At 41.0% G+C, this 20540-nt stretch overlaps 1 long non-coding RNA gene across 1 annotated transcript; it reads right to left on the minus strand.

Moving 5' to 3' along the window:
* Positions 1–378: 378 nt before the first annotated feature.
* Positions 379–19225, minus strand: LOC121678041. Its single transcript, XR_006021141.1, has 3 exons — positions 19054–19225; positions 1529–1667; positions 379–798 (listed from the first exon to the last, which is right to left on the minus strand). It is a non-coding gene; the product is annotated as an uncharacterized LOC121678041 (long non-coding RNA).
* Between the last annotated feature and the right edge of the window lie 1315 nt (positions 19226–20540).

Raw genomic sequence — 20540 nt, forward strand, 5'->3', positions numbered from 1 at the left:
CACAGAATTTCTGCTCTCATTTCCATAATTGTTGAACTTAGCTACTGCCAGGTACTTTGAGAGCTCGTTCCCAATAGTATTGCCCCACTATTTAATCCTGAGGCCTTGTCAAGCGAGACTGATGAATCATGTCAACTTAGGAGCAACTAGAGATTTGACTGTCCCAGTATTTCAGTTATTACTGCATATTGAACGCACAAATGAATTTCAGACTTTCGTATTTGCATTTTAACTGTATTTAGTTTTGCAGTTGACAGTTAAAGGAGGTAGTTGGCAGAAACTTGGATATTGCTTAGGCCTCAGTACATCTGTTCTGCACCACTGAGAGTGTATCACACAACAAGCAGGGAGTCTGTCAGCCCCAAGAATAATGCTTATGATTCACATTCCTTCTATAGTGATGAATTATACAGTGACTCAGTGTATTGATAAGCAAGAGTAATCAGCAATGGCCAATAGATTTAGGTAGATTTGTACTGCTTTGCCATTGTAATCTAAAAGCACATGGCATAACCTGATGGATTGTTTTAATCTGGTTTAAGCATCTAGGGCTGAATATTGAGTTAGCTCTACCCACACTCCCTCTGTGTAAATGAATAAGCTCCGAACTGAAAAAGCAGGGTTCTTTGTCAAGTCCAAGAAGTACCAGGTAGTTTTTTTCATACTAAAAGCAGCACTGTTGTGTTTTTACATTTTAATCAGCCAGCTTACTCCCTCCAGCTTTTTCTCTGGTGTTTGGTATCCATCACTTTCTTTGAAACTTAGTGTCTTGTTACTTTGAACACCTGGCCTAGATACCTACGGAAGCAGAGAAAGCAAAAAGGATAATATGAGAGAGACCAACGAGATGCGAATGCGTATTGAGTAGGTTATAGAATTCTGGAAGTGAACTATTACTATTACTATTATAAGTATTATGTGAGTATATACAGTGGACACATACAATATACATGCTTTGCAACTGAGTCTAAACATTTAAGAATGTCACAGAAGAGTTACACCAGCAGAAATTCTCAAGGTCTGCAAAACATATGTACAGTAGCATTTTCCATCATGTGTTGTACTGCAAGTAGCAGTTTCTTGTCAAATCACTCTAATCATATTAGATCAGCTCTGACTGGTGATGCATCATACTGGTAGATGATGTATTATTAAACAATGTGTGTCAGTTCATAACTTGTATTATACATTTAAGAATAAAAGTCATCTGTTTTTACTGCTTGCAATGTCATTCAAAGATTAAGATCTGTGCCTTGCAAAGATCAACTTAATTTGCTGAAGAAACTCATGAGAGCAATTTAGAGCAATTTACCCACCAAACAAATGCCATGGGCCAGGAAGCGTATTTGAATTCAATGCTAATCACATTATATTCATTGAAAAAGCTAATTGGTTTAGGCTCACCATTAATTGTTAAATAACAACTTGTGACTTCATACTCCAGCTGTTGGCATTAATTTTTTCCTGTTATGCTAACCTTCAGTGCATAATCATGTCTTAAATAATAAATAAATGTGTACAAACTCACCAGATCTGGTTGGCAGAACACAACCTTCCAACATTAAAAAGGATATCTGGAGGAGTGGAGACTTTTTTTAATCAGACAGCCATTTTGATTGCCTAGACTGTTTTTTCCCCCTCTGAAGTGTCTGAAGTGAATCCTTCCCCTGGATGCAAAAATAAAGCATTTTGTTCACAACAGAAATTAACCATCCAAGAAGCTGTCAACAGCCAAGCTTATTTTACATGCACAGAGAAGAAAATAATGTCAGTCAGACAGTTTTCAGCGATCCAACTTAATTTTGAATGGACATCATAAACAAACAGACCATCTGTTGAAATGATTTTGGCTACGAGGAATATAAGTAGGCTTACATTTAGGGTTATGGGTTGTGGTCAGGGTTAATTGACAAGTAGAAAATAGGCTTACTTGACAACTATATTAAAATTGGTTGAATGTTGTTGGCTTGTGACTTTCAGATAATAGACCACTTAAAAAAGTGTCACAACTACAGTGGTTTCCTCAACCTTTTGCCCTCTGGAAAGTAGTTGCACAGAGCTCACTGTTGATGTCACTTTATTTTCAGCAGGAAAACCTGTTTTTGAACTCTGCAGCTAGGTTTTTCCGAGGGAGCCCATGGGACCTAACCTGGTCACAAGTGCACCAAAGCAAAGTCTCATTATCCCCTCGCCTAAAACCTGCAGGTTACACGTTAATTGGTCTTAAAAATGAAGGGTACCTTTGAGACTGCAGGTGACATTGTGTCATTCTCCATACTGCCATAGCAGAGATATCTCTGAGTCCAGGTGCCTGTTATATCAGCATATCACTGTTTACTTGTGGTGCAGTTCATGATAAGGTCTTCAGAAAACATTAGAAGCTAGAGAGCATGCTTTGTGGCTAAATCAAACCTACAAGCTGTTTTTTTATTATCTTGCAAATCCTGATTACACAAGCTAAATCTGCTCCTTATTGGCTAAAAAGTATTGTTAACTGGCCTCCTACAGACAAGACAATCTCAGTCCAGGCAGTTCTCGTTTGTGGTTCCCTATGGTTTGTGCTGCAAAATGCTATCAGAGCAAGGACATCTCTCTCTCCATCTTCAAGAATCTCTCGAGGACTCATCTCTTCCGAGAGCATCTCCTCTCACTCGCTTCGTGTTGAAATCACAATCACTGTGCACTCTGGCTGATCTCCTTGCAGTCTTAGTCTTATAGAATAGATTTAGTGCTTAGTGCTTACTCCAAGGTCTCCTATACTGTCTTGACACTTGTACATGGTTCCTCACTTGTAAGTTGTTAAGTTGTGTTGGATAAAAGCATCTGCCAAATGGATGAATGTATTACAAATGTAATGTTTTGTTTTGGGTGGCTTCTTTTATGTAATTTGAAATAGTACAGTATATATATATCACGGTTGCTATCTATCCTACATCTTGGAAAGTGTAAATTACCCAGCTTTCTTGCGGCATTTCATGCAGGCATGCCCCCTTTACCTCGGAGTGCCTGCGTACTGTACGACCTTACGACAAAATGGCTGCGCCCATAGTTGAGATGAGATGACATGTATTTTCTTTGCATTTATACTGTGTTGGTAATTTTAATGTCGATGCAATGCTCTTACACACTAGATTACATTGCTGCTTCAATCTGGTCACCAGTTCATGTATTGCACAGTCTTGCTGTGCGTGCAATGTAATGATTTGTTTACAGCCGTTTAGCTAGAGGCTACATGTAGCACAAAACAATAACAATGACTAGCCTCCTGCTAATGCCCCTCATGGCTCGAGAGAAACGCGACAGCACTTGTTGAAATTGAAATAAGCGAAATTGAGTTACTAAAAAAAGTTAATTCACATTGACCATACCCAGTAAGGGAGAATGAGGGACGTGTTTTCGTGTTCTTGATCCCACCAAGTACATGTCCAACACCAATGAGACAGCTGCTGCCCTGGTGGCATCCATTTTCTTCCCAAAAAGACTACAAACCCCAGCATTCCTCTAGCAACTCATTCGTACATGTTGTACATGCACTTGGTGGGTGTACAATGATTTACGAGTCCAATGGAAAGGGCCATTACCCAGGCCATCCGGTAATAGGCAGCCAATTTCACAAATGCTTTTAAACTTTTGAATAGGTTACATCAACTCTACTGGGCTTATATACTGACCCAAATAATTTTACCCATTATCATTTAACATTGTTAGGCCACGTTACATCATACTTGCAAGTTTTTGAATTGATTCTACTATGGTGGTTAATGTATTTAGCAGACGTTTTTGGCTGAACTCCAATAACTTCACTATTAGGCTCCTTTACCATGGAAATTCAAACAGAACAGGGGGGGAATGCCTCTGCACTCAATTGGATAGACCTAACCAATCAGAGTAACAAAATAGCTTACCGTGAGGTGTAGGAAGAAAACACACAAACCATCCTTCTTCTCCACAAATGCCTTAACATTGTTTTCTGGTCTTTTGTAAAAGTTAGTGCCGTCAATAACTCCTAGCCTACTACGTATCTCTTAGCGAAATCTAAGAGATACGTAGTAGGGTAGGCTATTAGGAAAAAATGATAGCTTATATCCCCTCCGTTTTTAAAAATAATTCTGTTGAACACTGATATGACATGTTAAACAGCTGGGAAAGGCTGTCTCAAATCCAGGGCTCTCAAGTTTTGAAGTTTGCAAGGAGTGAGACTTTGTTTCTCAGGGGGGGAGGGGGCGTGGCATTGACACAGTGTCACGCCCCCTCCCCCCTGATCGAAGTATATGAAAGTCCTACGTCTGCTTGAACTACTCGTGGCGCCACGCCCCCTCCCCCCGATCAACAGAGACCCACCCTCCCCATGTCCCATAGACCCAGCTTCATGAGAGAGCACAAATTCCATTATTTCAAACACTGTTTTATTTATTCTAGAACCCTATAGTAAATAATAATAAATAATAATAACATAAATTATAATAATAATTTCACCCAAATGGGCCCTTTGAACAGCAGTGGCTCATTCTGCTCTATAAACAAACAGAAAACAACCAAATGAGAAAAAGCACATTTAGCCCCAAAATGGTCCCTTGAACAGTGGTGGTTCTGTCCGTGTGTGTGTGTTTATGAGTGATGTTGTGTGTTGTAAGTGTTTGTGGCAGAATTTGATGCCTTGATGACTGATACTGGGGGCTCCCATTTAAAGCACTGTGGTTTAATGTCAGCCATTTTCACAGTCATGAGGCCATCCTTAAAAATATTCTTGTTTGCAGTAACAGCCAAAAAAAATGGGTCGGTAGGTAGGTCAATGGGTAGGTTTTGGTCATGGTGATTACGTAGGTATGAATTTAAACAAATGTTAAACAAATTGTGACGTAACTGACTGGGTCCTCAACCCGTGCCTTCAGGCGCATCACTCAATCTGATGCAGGTTATGTAGACCAGCCTTTCTCAAACTTCTTTGACCTGAGGCCCAGTCATGGCAGACTTTGGGGTCATAGGGCTCATCTACACGTACCCAACCCCACTCCCTCCAAATCAAATTGTCATTATCATTATCACAATCATTATTATGCCTATATTGTTATACATGCACTTTCACTTAAATGTTTTGTGACATGCACATCAGAGGACTGCTTTACTAATGTAAGATATAATTAGTTTCATTGCTTTTGCATGGTTGCATGATGCTTGCATAAGAAAATAAATACTTCTCAAAACAGCAAGAATTATATGGGTGCTATTGTTTTGGGATGTTTCCCTCATGCAAGCATCATATATTGGTAGGAAATTGAGAAAAAAAATACATGTTTTTTTTAATGAAGTTTAATTTGAATGCCTGAATGTAAGGATTCAGGAAACACAATACCAGCTTTTTTGGCGAGCAGATAGGCGTAAATCACTGATCTGTTGATCTTTAACAGAGAAGGTTAGCTTTTGGCCACGTTATATTCAAATTTGACTATACAATACTCAGTGCTATACAGTGTATTATACAGTCTCTGCTCTGTTTTTATGGAAGTTCCAAAAATCAACGTTGTTCTATTAAGTGTCGTTAAACAATTAAATATCATTCAACAGGTTGAAACGGAGCTTTGATACCAACGTTATCGATTAGTTTCAGTTTATCTCGCGCAGACGCCTGCATTGAATGAACGCTCATAGCCGCTCCATGTTTAATGACATCGATAGCAGAAACGTTTGTTTTCTTTTTTTTGTCGGTCCGCGGTATCTTGATTAACTGCGCAGCACATTATCAGACTAAGCACCGGGCCTAATTTCACTCCACGACTCCGCGGACCAGCAGTCTCCACGTTGCGGACCCACATCAAAACAAAACAATTTCCTGATTGGTTGAGAAATCCTATATGATTGTCCGATAGGTTAGTAACTGAACAGCAGCTCTCTGAACTGAATGAGCTCACAGACAGCAACGTTGTGTGACACGTTTGTAAAATATAGCCCTTAGAAATTTCTGTGCAGGCAAGTTAATAATTTTTCGGAGTGAGAAATGCCATGTGTGGCGTGTGAGCGTGTGAAGTCATTGAAATGCGTGTGTGAGACTTGAGAGGTCTGCTCAAATCCCTCAAACAGGTGGTCAATCAGAGATTTCAAACGAACGAGGGAACATGTCGCTGTTTTCCCTTCATGAAAGTGAAACCACGAGTTTTCCCACATCTCAACTTTGGCCAAAGTTTTCAGAAATAATAGGTTTTCAGTGATAGAACCTCATTAAATAATATGCATTTTACATATGGGGTCTTAAAAGCCATGTATCCTTCTAGCCACAGCGTTTTTGTTTCAAACATATGCCTAATCTAAGCGGGCTCAGATGACGTGATAGACCAGGCGCTGTTGCTCACCTGTCCATCATCGTAAAGCCCGATTTGATTGGTCCGGCCGAACTAGGGCGAGCATACTTGCTCCACAATGGAGCAATGCCAGACCGAACTTCCCAACCTCAAATGTTGTGGGCGGGGCTATGTTCGGAATGGCACCCAGGCTAACCCTTTGCCGTAAACATGGAATCCACGGCGGTATTATATGTAACTGGAGAGAGTGACTAAGTCCCGCCCTCCATACAAATGAATGGTGAAGGCCGGCCAATTCATAGTCAACACCATATTGAACACTGGGGTTCGGATCCAGCGCCAGTCGGCTCTGACCATGCGCCAAGTTCCAAGCTGGAAATGATGCATGGACCAACGTCGATTTTTATTGAATATTCTGTAAAAAGAGAGTTGTCCTCCTGTAGGAGGGTGGCGATAATGCACATACATTGCCTGCCACGTAACAAGAAGAAGAAAAAGTTGCTCAGGAACGCGCATGGAGACCGAGGGGAGTCACCCTGAAGTGCAACTTAATTTCATTGGATAACAGCGGCTATATATATATATATATATATATCAAAGTGGACAAACGTGTCTGCCAAGAAACATAGCCATAATGCATTATTATATTACCATTAGGATTGTACAATATCAGATCATCTTCAACATATCTGCAGTATGATCATAGGGTTGATGTTTGAAGTTCTGTTAATAAATGACAAAATGCATACTAATGACCACAAAATATATATATTTTTTCATAACAAAAGCACTGTTGATCTCTGTGTGATTTCTCTGCTGTTTCGTACCACATCAATTCACTGTGCATTTTTAAGAGTCAAGAGTCATCAAGTCAAGCTACTTCCTGTAACCACTCTCTCAAGCGAGAGAGGTGCAGATTCTGTGGAGTAGCCTTGACATGTGAGCACTTACAAAGCAGGGGCCATTAGCATGCTGTGGAAGTGACTAGCAATGAGTCTGCCAGAGTTAAAAGAGGGTGGACTTTCACTGCAGCAGTGGGGATTTAGTCATGCATGCAATCATCATGGACACTGTAACCTACTATCAGCTGAAGAATCACTCAATGCTTTATAATGCTTTATTCTCTGTTTTCAGATGATGTGTTGCCTTGTATATGAGATGTGCTATAAACTGTAAATAAAACTGCCTTGCCTTACCTTTATAAGGAGTTTTAGAGGGAGAGTAACAGCAATTAGTCATGTTTTGATATGTGGTGTTGACATTTCAAATGGCAACCCCGCCACAATCAATTAAGCATGTGCACGCGTAAGTGACATGGGAGAGGTTAAGGTTATCCCTGACCACAAGTCATCCATTCCTTCACTAAACATTCAGCCATAAATGTGCTACATTCAAAATGTAACACTGAAGGGACAGAACAAGAAGTATAAACCCTCATCCTGCATTTTCAAAGCTGGTGGCCACTGCTTGGGTCTGTGTGAAGAAAGCTCAGTCTATGAGTTCTCAAGGGATTATTTTCTCTCCTTGTTTTTTTCTCCCTTTCTGCCATGCTGTAATTTGCTCCCACACTGGGCAGGACACACTGAGCCCCTAATTACAAGCATTACAATCTGACTAACTTAGTTTATGCTCTGCCATACATGGCTGTGGATCTCACGTCACTCTCCCATCTAGACTTGTGTCTCACCCGCGACATTGATTAAGAAGCCATTAATCTGGTCCAGAGGAAAGATCTAAAAAAGGGATATGAAACATATGAATCATACGGCACGCTGCTTCAAGTGGTGCTGCAAATCACACTGACGACCAAGCGTGCCATCTGCTCCTCTTCAAAACCTGGGCTGAGTAGTCGCACAAGGCTGATAGCAGGAAGTTAGAATGACAACACCAAGGGATTCCAGTTAAAAAATGAACTAAGACGAGGCAGAGAGGGTGAGTGGAGGGGGGGGGGCATGTTGTGAGTGTTCACATCATCAGTGTTGCTCAGACAACTTTGATAAAAAAAAAAATTATATCTTGATCATGAGACGTGGCAGAATATTTGCTAATTAGTCCGTGGAGGAAACTCAGCAAGCTTATTCAAAGACACTGCAAACATGTGCTAGCCACCGTTCAGCAAGATCTATGGCTTCCTTTTGAGTTTGCAGACAATGTAGTGAGTTGGTCATATACCTCTGAGGGTTAGTTTTGACAAAGAACCAATATATCCTGGTACACATGTGACACATTCCTCATAAGATCAGAGAGATATATTGAGCTATCCCAAGGGGAAAGGTAAAAAACTGACATTTTGGCTGGCAATTGAAAGCTTATTATAACCCTGTCACTGTTGTTTGTTCCTAGTGTAGTCGGCACAACAACTACAACTTTAATGTGTGGGGCTTTCTGTCCTTTTAAGCATAGTCTAATAATAACATAAATATATGTTATAAATATGACCCTTTCACAAGAAGCAAGCGTCTTAAATAGCTCTTTGTAACATCACAATGACTCTCTTTAGAGAATGATCAATTATCATATGTCATTATGGCATACAATGGCCACATATCTCAAATACAAATCTGAAAGAAAAGAGAATTTCATGAAGCTTTAGTCATGATTTCTGGGTTGTCTCTGAATTTGGGTTCATGCAAATGGATTTCTCTCTCTCTCTGTCTGTGACACACAGTCTTTTATGGCCTTGCGGCAGAGAGGAAGGGAAAGGCATTCAGAGCCAGCAGGGCATTCTTATTATTCTGTCTGACTGGGCCCACACCTCCAGCAGCCGGACAGCAGGCTGCAGAGTCCGCCATTAAATGTCCGACAGCTTAATTATGAGAATTCAAATGAGATCCTTGGACTCGAGTTTGACATTTTAACTGCTTTAAAAGACCCCCCACCCCCATCCCAAACCCAACCCTCTTCATTCTACCACCACCACCATAACCCCCTCCCCATCATGACTATGTCGGAAACCTTGGTTGTCATGATGAAGGGTACGGAGCGAAAGATTTTGCTCACACTGTGGACTCCACTTCCTTCATTTTCACTTTTAAGCCTTTTACATCCTCAGGGCGTCCGCTGGTAAAAATCCCTCTTAAAAAGAAAAAAAAATGTTCAGATCCTAATGCACATCTGTAAGAAGTGGAGGTGGAAATGATCATTTGAGTCTTTCCTGAGATAACAGCTTCTCAAAAAGCCCCTATAAAAAGCATCATAACCAAAAAAAAAAAAAAAAAGGAAACAGAAAATAAACAGTCTGAATTGTGAGCATACATGTGTCATCGTCCACACAAGCCCAGTAGAGAGGTCTGGCATGTGTGCTGAAGTAACGACTTCACCTGCCAAACGTCCGCCTGCCTTATGGTGTCCAGCGCAGTCTCAGAAGGCCACCAGGAGCTTCCAGTCAGTCTTGATAAATGGCACTGCTCAGCACAGTGTATCTGCAGGCCTCGAGCTGTCTGACTTATCACAGTGCAAGTCGAAACTATTACTTGTAGAGCCACCAGGGCTATCCGCGGGCCTTCTCCACCAATTTACATTGCACAGTGGCACTCGGAAGAAGGGTGAGGAAGATCATGAAATCCTCATGTGAGGAATTTCAGGAAGGAGGGAGTGTGGGCGGTACAAGTATGGTTTGGTATGTAGCGGTATAGTTGGTCTGAAAACTTCAATAGCTTATTTCTTGGATTATCCTGAATGGCACATACTGAATGGCACATACTGTCTCTCTCATTCCCCCATGAATATGTGAACTATGTGTAAGCTACTGCTAGACATGACTGTAGATTAAAGGAGAATTCCGGTGTGATATTGACCTAAAGTGTATTGAAACATGATACCGAGTGTGAACGTATGTCTCATAGCCCATCTCGACTTGTCCCCTGCACTCCAAAATCTGGCGCTAGTTAGCCGATGCTACCAACAACTTTTTCAGTAGTGGTGCTTCGGCATCGGGCTAGCCATGCAAATAAATCACTGTTTTACACCCATTTACGAGGCTCAATGTATCTCCACACTTCATTGGTAGACTTCCTAGGGCCCTGACATTTAAAACGAGACATTGAGAACTTTGAAAAAGTACTGGTAGTTTACTTACAAGACGATTTATACAGACAGTATCTTCACGAAGTTTAACGTTTGCAGCCATCTTGAATTTAGTCACGATAAGTCGAGCAACGAGTAAGAATGAACAGGTATGATAAGGCATCAGATTCCAAAAATAATTCAGTGGAAATGCATGGATTCCAGTTTCTTCCAGTAGCAGCAACTGGAATCCATGCATTTCCACTGAATTATTTTTGGAATCTGATCCCTTATCATAGCTGTTCATTCTTACTCGTTGCTCGACTTATCGTGACTAAATTCAAGATGGCTGCAAACGCTAAACTTCGTGAAGATACTGTCTGTATAAATCGTCTTGTAAGTAAACTACCAGTGCTTTTTCAAAGTTCTCAATGTCTCGTTTTAAATGTCAGGGCCCTCGTAAGTCTACCAATGAAGTGTGGAGATACATTGAGCCTCGTAAATGGGTGTAAAACAGTGATTTATTTGCATGGCTAGCCCGATGCCGAAGCACCACTATTGAAAAAGATGTTGGTAGCATCGGCTAACTAGCGCCAGATTTTGGAGTGCAGGGGACAAGCCGAGATGGGCTATGAGACATACGTTCACACTCGGTATCATGTTTCGATACACTTTAGGTCAATATCACACCGGAATTCTCCTTTAACTGATTAATTGTCCCTGAGTAACTTTACCATTGCTTTTGTCACTTCTGCTTTCCCCAGGGGTGGACATTACATGATCAGGGTCATGCTACGGGACTGATAGTGGACCGAGCTTTTAGCCACATATTTAGTTTATGGGCCCACAGGTAAAGACCCCCATTTTTATGTCCTTGAAACTCAACCTAACCATAAACTGAATTTCAATTTGTGGCATTTTGAGTGCCTGGAAATGAAGGACACTAAATTTAAATCATCTGCAGAAATGAAAGAAATAAATGGGGGGGGGTAAGAAGATAATCACAGTGACCACCTCCAGCAGGAGCATTATGCCTGTGCACAGACCTGGTTGCCATGGTGATCTGACCTAACATGGCCAGTCCGGACATGAAGTCGGGGAGAAAAAGAGGGAGGGTAGTGAAATGTACTGAAAACTGGTGGTATGGCTCCATCCACAGTTCATACAAGGTTTCTTTGACCATTTACATTAGCCATCTACCACCAATAAAACTAAATGGATATGGATGATGGCCATGTAAATACAGACAGACAGGAGGCTCAGCTGGAGGAGAGCAGCTTAGGGGCAGATCCTGAGAGCTATGCAGCCTGGGACCAATCATCCACTGTGAGAGAGGTATGGAACAGCTTCTCCTGGGTTCAATTGCCATTCATTACTTCACATTTCAATATGATGGCATAATGAGTGAAATGGCAACCATTTTTCTGCTTATTTCACTTACCGAGCATGCATGACATTTAAAATAAGGCAAAAACAAGACAAATTTATCTTAAAAGGAAATACACTGGCTAAAAGCTTTTTGCCATTGCTTTTTTTAGGGACAATGTTTTTTTGATTACTATCTTCTTCATAAAAAATACCAGAGCACAAACACTTCTATTTCTTCTACACAAATAGTTATTATTACTGGTGTTGCACCAGACTGAGGATTTTCTGTCCATTATGGCTTTCATGCCTCGAAACTGACCTTTCCTACCACTTAAAGCAAAATTTCCTGGAGCATTAACTTCTATTCAGTCCGTGTGTGAATGCCCTCCTATTGGGATGCTTTATAGTAAAGGCAATAGATTCCTAAAATGGATTTGTGATTGGTCTAAAGGGCAATTACCCAAAGGGCAGGAGAACCAGCTCTGCTAAAGTATCAATCAGAGACACGTTATGTCATTGTAGTAGTCTTTGCTATATGGTTCAACATTATTTTTGATGACTTTATTGTATAGTATTATATATATATACCTGAGTTTAATTGGAAGTTGGGGGTAAATGTCATTTGGATTTTCAACATACATTTTAGCTCATAATCTTTTCAAATAAGACATAATGAAAATAACCACCAATAAATAGGCCTACAAGTGATCTACAGCAAATTCAAATGGATATACATGCTGCTTTTTGCATTCTTGAAACAGAAAAGACAGAATTTACATCTGTGTCGGTATATGTGTTTGATCACTATTAGGGGCCGTGCACACGACGCCGGTTTTTGTGAAACCGGTGAGGTTTTGTTAACGGTTACGTCTTGCATGTACACGACGCCGGCAGTTTAGGAGACTGAAACCTACAGCTTTTGACACCGGCTTCCGAAGTGGGAACTTTTGAAACCGCCGGCTAACTTTCGCTGTGTAGACGCCTGTAGGTGCGAAGCCGGCAACTTTATGACGACATAGCCCCACCTCTCTACTCAGCCACGGCACTCGACCTGACATGTTGCTTGTCAAAACAAACCAAACCATTTATTTATCATATTAAAATGTTTTTCTTTCCCCTGTTATGATTTATGTGCACAATGTAGCCTATCAGCCTTTAGTGGCTAAGTTGGAAGCACACGTTAGCTTAACTTAGTTAAACATTAGCTTACTGCATGTTAGTGTTTTCTCCAGTGGTGCTCAGACCTAATGCAATGCGTAGCCTAAGCATTTGAAATTTCACATAGCAGTCACATACCTTGAAAATTAACTTTATTAGTTTAACAGTTGAATTGAAAACCGAATTGTCTGTAGTCTCCTTATTTCATGCGACTGCTTAACCAGAGCACTTATTAGACATTCTCTGGCTTAACAAATTGTTTCAACAATGTTTTCTTCTACGCGATTCACGCCAATTTATCGTGACGCTTCTGCACAGCGGCGCCATCGACTGGTCTGGCATATGCACTACAGCACATTTAGCCGGTTACACCTCTGTGTGTACACGCGAGGTTTTTTCTTGCCGGAGTCGTTAAAGGTGTGAAAGCGGTAAGAGAAAATCCACCCAGCGGTGTCGTGTAAACGGCCTCTTAGTCTAGAAGAATACGCCTGGATTCAGGGGAAAATAGGGTGGGGAAATGTCTCTGAAATGTGTCTGATTTCGAACAAAGCTTTTTTTCAGTAGCCAATCGCGGAGAAGTGGCAGACCTTGTGAGTTTGCACATGTGTTTCATGAAAATACCGCCAACAGCGGACTAACAACCAAAACGATGGTGTGCCTTTGTAGCCATCTCTGGCTAGCCTTTGCTTAGCCAAATGAGACATAACTTCTGCAGAGGTTTAAACCAAATGTTGTTTCGAACTTCAATTTCTTCAAAAATCGACTCTAAACATGTTTCAATTACATGTATGTATTGACAGCCATTTCGCACTGGTTTCAGTAGGAATTTTTTCCCTTCAACACAACGGAAATGAGATCAGTGGGCGTCTCTGAAATTAGCTGTTTTCCGGTTGTGAAAGTTTTGGCCCAGAAGTTCGTTCAGCATGATGCAAACTTTTGGGTACCCAGATTAGATCACTGTTGTCTTAGCTGGCAATGGCCATGAATCCCAGCACCCTTGTTTATACAGTGTTGCCATTTGGTCTCAGTTCTGGCAACCCTGCTGAGAGCTTAATTCAGTCCTGGGCCTGTCTCGGACCACAGAAAATATCTGAACTCTAAGATATGTGTCAAAGGAGAAATTATAATCTTCTTGTGTTTGATATCATTTTTAAGGTCTACATGTGAGAAATACAGTATTGTCGATTGTGGAACAGTAAAGTTAATGTATATGATGTTTCTGTAACCTTGGATCTTTGATGTATTCTTATGGTGAGATGCGCCACACCCCCATCTCTATCAAAGGACTTTCCTTCACTACACAGGGGGCCAGACTCAACTAGGCACACAGCAAATCTCAAACCAACAAGAGTAACTGCTCTGATGGTCACATACTGTATGAAATCTCTGTAAATGTATTCCAAGAGTGAAAGATCAAGAATCACCGCACACTGATCACTGTTAACTTAATCTTTATTTTTGAACGAACAACGCGTTTCGCCTCACCTGCACCTGTTCAACTGAAGGTTTGTGCACAGGGACACCTATGGACTTTGCTCTGTAAATGTATGTTGTGAATATAACACATTCATGTCTGGTCTTACATTAATATTTGTAATGTGGGGAACAGTCTGCTCATGATTTAATTACAATCTATGTATCTCTGCATAGTTGTGGAAGAAATACACTGTAGCCTGTATGTGAACCTCACACCTATATTTTCACACCAAGTGACCAATGTCCAGCAGGCCAGTTGGGAAGGCCTTGCATATTCAAATCATCTTTGGGGTAAAGCAGAGTGGCTTGGTGAGATGAGGGGTTTCTCACTCTTTTTCTCTTCTACGATGGCTGTTGGGGGAAGCTTAGGCTAAAATCTCGGCCTTTCTCTCTCTATCTATCTTTGTCTTCAGCTCTCTGTATTTCTCTCTCTCCCTCTCATTCCCTCTCTCTTTCTATCCTTTCTTTGGGGTTTGTTATTTTTCTTATTTGATACATTGTTTGTCAGACACCAAACAGGACGAGGACCACAAAAGCGTCACGTTCAAAAGTTTATTTAAGGGTTGGGGGTTTCAGGGGTTCCGGGGGGGGTACAGGAGTTCCAAGAGTCTGCGTGTGTGTGTTCCCCCAGTAGCCGAACAGCGATGGCAGGAGCTGGATGATCCGGGAAGTCCTGGGGGAAACACACACACAACAGCAATTGAAACGAAGCAGCAGTACAGTCAAGGACTAGGCGGTATTCGTAGAAGAGGGACGGAAGGCAGGTCAAGATTACCGGGGCTGGAGAACACAGAAGTAGTCGAGCGGGTCCGGGATCACAGGCAAAGAGTCAGAGGCGTTTTCAAAAACAGGCAGGTAACTGGTGCTGGTTGCAGACGATCTGACAAGTGTGGACTGAAAAGCAAGGCTTTATATAGAGGGCATGATGAGTGGTGAATGCAGTGCAGCTGGTAGGTAACGAGGGTGAGGCAGAGCAGAGCAGGAACAGGTGGAGGTCATCAGACTTCAATCAGCACGTGTTACCAGGCAGAGAGAGAGCTCATGACATTGTTTTATCTGGTGTATTCCTCTGTTGCAGTAGGCTATGTCTACCTACCTGAGTTACTTTTACATTCAACTCAAGTGATATTGGGTACATTCACCGTTCACCTACGATTCTCGTAGCCTATGCCATGCAATGCTCTGCCATAGCTGATAAACTAGTTACTTGGTAATTTATTCGAGATACAAGTTATTAATCATTTGGAGTCAGATAATCACGTTTTTTTTTATAATGATACTTACCAATTGCTTCTCCAGCCTGTCCATTGTTCACACACGCGATCAACAGGATAACGGGCCAACACACTGTGCCCGCTCTTTCCTTTCAAGTGAGGAAGCCCGACGTGTTTTTATGTTGTGGATTTTTCCCTCCTTTCAATGTTAATAAAGTCACTCTTCTACCTCCCACATAAAACAATGCAAAGGGGATAATTGGCACAGTATGGAACCTTTACACAAGCAGCTGAATGGTATATGTCTGGCACCAGATGACACCAGGGACTAAATGCAGAGAGAGGCAGCCAAAAAAGATGTACACGTACAAAAAGAAATTGCAATGGAATGCAACTAGAGGACGTCTCTCCAGCACCTGCTAGGCTTTGCATCATTTCATACAATCAGTCTTTCTGCCCTTTTATAGTCTATAAGCCTTAGGCCCCTATCACATTCTGCCTGTCAGACAGATGGTCATTCAAAATCTGAGTGAAGAGATTCATACGCCATGGCTTTTATCCAGCATGCATTCTGGACGCAGATGAAATTTAATACACCTGTCACATCAGAATCATCAGCATGTATAGAAACAGCAGCATCTACTACCTCTTGAATAGCACCACCATATTGAAATGCACAGATAGGTGGATATTTGCTGGTGGGGTATGTATTCTATGTTGATGTAGAATTTAGTGGATGTCATGTGCCAAGAGCCATTTGGCATGAGAATATGGCGCACACAGAATACTGTCATCTTTGTAGCATCTGTAGTGGTAACTGCCAGTGAAACTACAACAAACAACAGATGCTCCTTCCTGACCAACAAAAAAACATTCCTTTCCAACACATGGATGTGATATGACTTTGGGCCAGTTTGAGTTCATGAGCTAAAATTAGTATATTTTTCCTGGATCAATTATATCCCACATCAATTCCGATTCAGATCTACACTATATAAAAGAATCGTTAGAGCTACGTTGTGATCAGTACTGCACTGGGGACAACAAAACTGACTCAGCGTTTTTTTCTTTGATGGATAATTTGCCTTGAGGAGGACATGGCAAGTCCTTTTCTTTCTTCTTGTCTGTGAACACTCCATGGCAAATCAATTGCAATACATAATATATTAATGTATGTTACAAATTGCTAATAATCCATGCAGTGCACATTTCACAATCCTTACCAAATGTTTCAGGACCTTGGCCAGGGAATGTTTTATAATGCCCATCTAAAATCCTTTATAGCCTATTATTCCACTGATTCAAATACTGAATGGTACCTCAGAAGTTGAATTATATTGAGAAAAGCCAGTGCCAGACAACGTGTTGGGAGTGGGGCAAGGGTAAAAGGACAAATGCTGACTTCATTCATTTTACCACAAGGCGCAAGGAGAGGCATTATGCCTTATGCAGGAGTGGAGGTGTCCCTCTCCAGGACTGGACCTAGCGCTGAGTAAATTAGCCTCACTAATTGAAGGTGAAGGTTACGGTGGCTCTCATTGTCTATCACACTGAGAAATGCACTCTCATCTTACATCTTCTCTTCATTTGCCTTTCTACTAGATGCATTATTGCAATGGCTGCTTAGCAAAAGCAACAGCGGTCACAACAAATCACTGAAGAGGAATGGATTGTCCAAAAGGGTATTCACCAACACACACACACACAAACACACACACACACACACACACAAACAAACAAACACACATTATGAGGTCATGGACAAGGACGGTTCATGCTCACTGCTTTTTTTCTTCTGTGTGAAGGGCAAAGTTTTTCTTCAGGGTGGAACACCTAATAAATAATATGTTAGGGGTACAGAGGTTTGCTTTTATATGGAAAGAATGATTTTTGTTCACTTCCATAAGTATAAGTATAAGTATACTCTTTTGATCCCTGCATTTATCCCAAACCGTGAATTAGTGAAACACACTCAGCACACACTAATCCTGGCACAGTGAGCTGCCTGCATCAACAGTGGCGCTCGGGGAGCAGTGAGGGGTTAGGTGCCTTGCTCAAGGGCACTTCAGCCGTTCCTACTGGTCAGGGTTCGAAACGGCAACCCTCCGGTTACAAGTCCGAAGCGCTAACCAGTAGGCCATGGCTGCCCCTCATAACATGGACATGTATCATGAGATCTGATGAGTCACAGCTAATAAGTACTAATAGGTTTCCACAAAAGAAGAGCACTATTCAGTCTTTCATCCTGCATTTGCTTTCAGAAAAGAACATTCTCTGGACAAAATGCTAAAGCTTTTATACTGGTGGACAAAATGCTAAAGTGTTATACTTGTGAGGACAAAATGCATGAAACATTTGGTTTCATCATGACTTATTGCACTTCATAGCATAAAATGCTTTCTGTCTATAAAAAAAAAATTAGGGCCGGAAGGTAATATAACATGATGAGAGTGGACAGACTCGACTGATCATTTGGAATTTCACCAGTGCAGATATGAAAATAACCTCAAGAGCAATCGAGCAGCTGTTGGAGGAGTGTCAGAAAAGGAGGTGTCAGGAACCAAGTGCAGCACTGAATGGCGATTCATCTTAGAGCTGAGTTAGTATTCTGATTTCACTTTACAACGGATACATATTCTAGACATCTTTTAGGATCTGCTTGGGCAGCCTTTAAAATGCTGTTTTACATGAATGCTTCTCAAAATACTGATAAATGGTACACAGTGGGACAGAGCTGCCAGTTACCACTAATTCACATCCGTGTTTTCGAAAGCATGTGGGAGCATTTCCTATAGTCGCAGGCGCTATATCAGATGGGGGGTTATTATGAGACATGCTGATGTGAAACTAAAAAAGTGATTAATTTGAAATATGTGCATCCATACCTAACGAGCTTTGTGTGGGTGTTGTCGTGTGTTAACCACACACAATATGTCATGGTGGGATGTTTATGTTTATGTAATTTAGCAGACACTTTTGTCCAAAGCGACAGACAAATGTAACAATACAATAGTTAAAATGAACGGTAAAACGTATTAGAAAGTTGGTAAGCTACATTAAGGATAGTAATGATAACAATAATGTCAATGTAACAATCAATAATAAAAATAAACAAATACTACATAAAATGGTAATGGTATGGGATGTATCCTAGTGTATCTTCACTGCATGTAATCCTTACATTTATTCACAACAGCACACCCTTGTGCTCCAAATAGTGTTTACTCCTATGTTCACGCCCATGTATTGCTTTACCTGATACTGTAGACCTAAAACAATACTAACAACAGTATTGCCCTTTCAACCATTAGGTGCCTGGTGGGTCACCAATAAGCCTTGCATGTTTGGTATACCTTCTGCAGTTAAAGCCATAAAAAGGCCATGATGTGAGTGTCATAATTGGCAGGAAACCTACAGAGTCATTGTGATTACCATGCACCCTTCAGGGCCGCAATGATTGCAACAAATATTGCAATAATGCTGAATTTCATCACGGTGTAGCGGCTGGGGTTTGGCGCGTGGCCATTTGTGTTCACCTCCCCTTGCAGCTGTGCAGCGTTCTCCCAGAAGACCACATTCCAAACAGGAAGCCTGCAGTGTCAAAAATGAAATATGATTTAAATGCGGAAACTGAAATGGGCAATATCACATTGGAAGCATGAGTGTTTCCATGCCCCTAAGACACAAACAGTTCATTATGGTGTAACATTGATGCATGTTCTAAGTGTTTTTATGCGTATGGTTGAATTTCCTCAGAATTTATAACCACACATTGTTTCAGCCAAGGGGTGTCATGCCTATTTAATTTTTCAAACAATAATAAAAAGCAAATGCTTTTAATGTAACCCTGAAGTCAGTATTCTATAGAGGAAATGTTCACTGTTCAAGGGGGAAAATAATAATTGACTTCAGTGTGAAGCAGGGTGTATTTGAACTGATTGCTAGACCTGTTTTAAACATATGAGGGCCATTATGCAACCATTAGGAGGACCACAAATGGTATTTCGGTATTATATAAATCATATTGCAGTTTAATTGCCTCATATTAAAGGGGCCAATAATTAGTTGATACTTTATACCTTTCTTTGAGACAAGAAAATCACAATAAAAGATGGATAAAAAAAAGATTCAAATAAATTATTTAAAATAAAGTTGCAAGTCAACAAAAATTGTGTGTGTGTGTGTGCGTGCTCTGTCCACCAACAAGTCCAATGTACATGCAATAACAGTGTTAGGCCAGCAAGAGGTTGGTCTGCTGCTTTTCTTCTTTTATTTTGTATCAGTTGAATTACAGTGGAAAAGCAGCCTCATGTGTTACATCATACAAAGGAACCAGTGGTTTGGCAATGTTCTGTGTGCTTTAGTCCTCACAAGTCTGATGAAGAGCTGAGAGAAAATTGCTTCCCTCTCACACAAATATTTTCTGTACCTCATCGCTCTTTGTTTGTCTGTGGGTCTCTCCTTCCATTTGTCTGTTTGTCTTTTTCAGCAGGAATACAGAAAAAAAAAACTGCCAGGCTTATTTTCATGAAACTTGGTGAAGGGGTGTAGCATGGGCCAAGGAAGAATCCATTAAAATTGGAAGCGGATTCGATTTCACGGGGCATATCCACTAATTATTTTTTGCTTCCGTTAACATTGCAAGATAGGGCATTTGGCCTTGGGAGAGGTCTGTGCTCTCTGAGTGCCTTTCTTGTTTCTCCTAGGAATGTTTAGACACATTAAAGATGATCATTTTAATAGTATATTTCTTTGACAGTCTCCATGCAGTGCTCCATTAAAACGTTTTCCAGGACTCTGACCTGATCATTGGTTCTGGGACACATGATCATTTCCTCCTAGTAAAACAAATTTATAATGACATAATCAAAAGGCATAGTTCGAATTACAGGGGGTACTGGGGGGTACTATACCCCCCAAAGAGACAGAAATATCAGTTTTGGGGGGGTCAGATAATTTTTCTGATATTGTGAAAAATATCATTACAGTTACAATACAAGTCAACTCCTATTTTCGCCGTAGG

The sequence above is a fragment of the Alosa sapidissima genome, chromosome 12 (assembly GCF_018492685.1).
Source record: "Alosa sapidissima isolate fAloSap1 chromosome 12, fAloSap1.pri, whole genome shotgun sequence".
Taxonomy (NCBI): Eukaryota; Metazoa; Chordata; class Actinopteri; order Clupeiformes; family Clupeidae; genus Alosa; species Alosa sapidissima.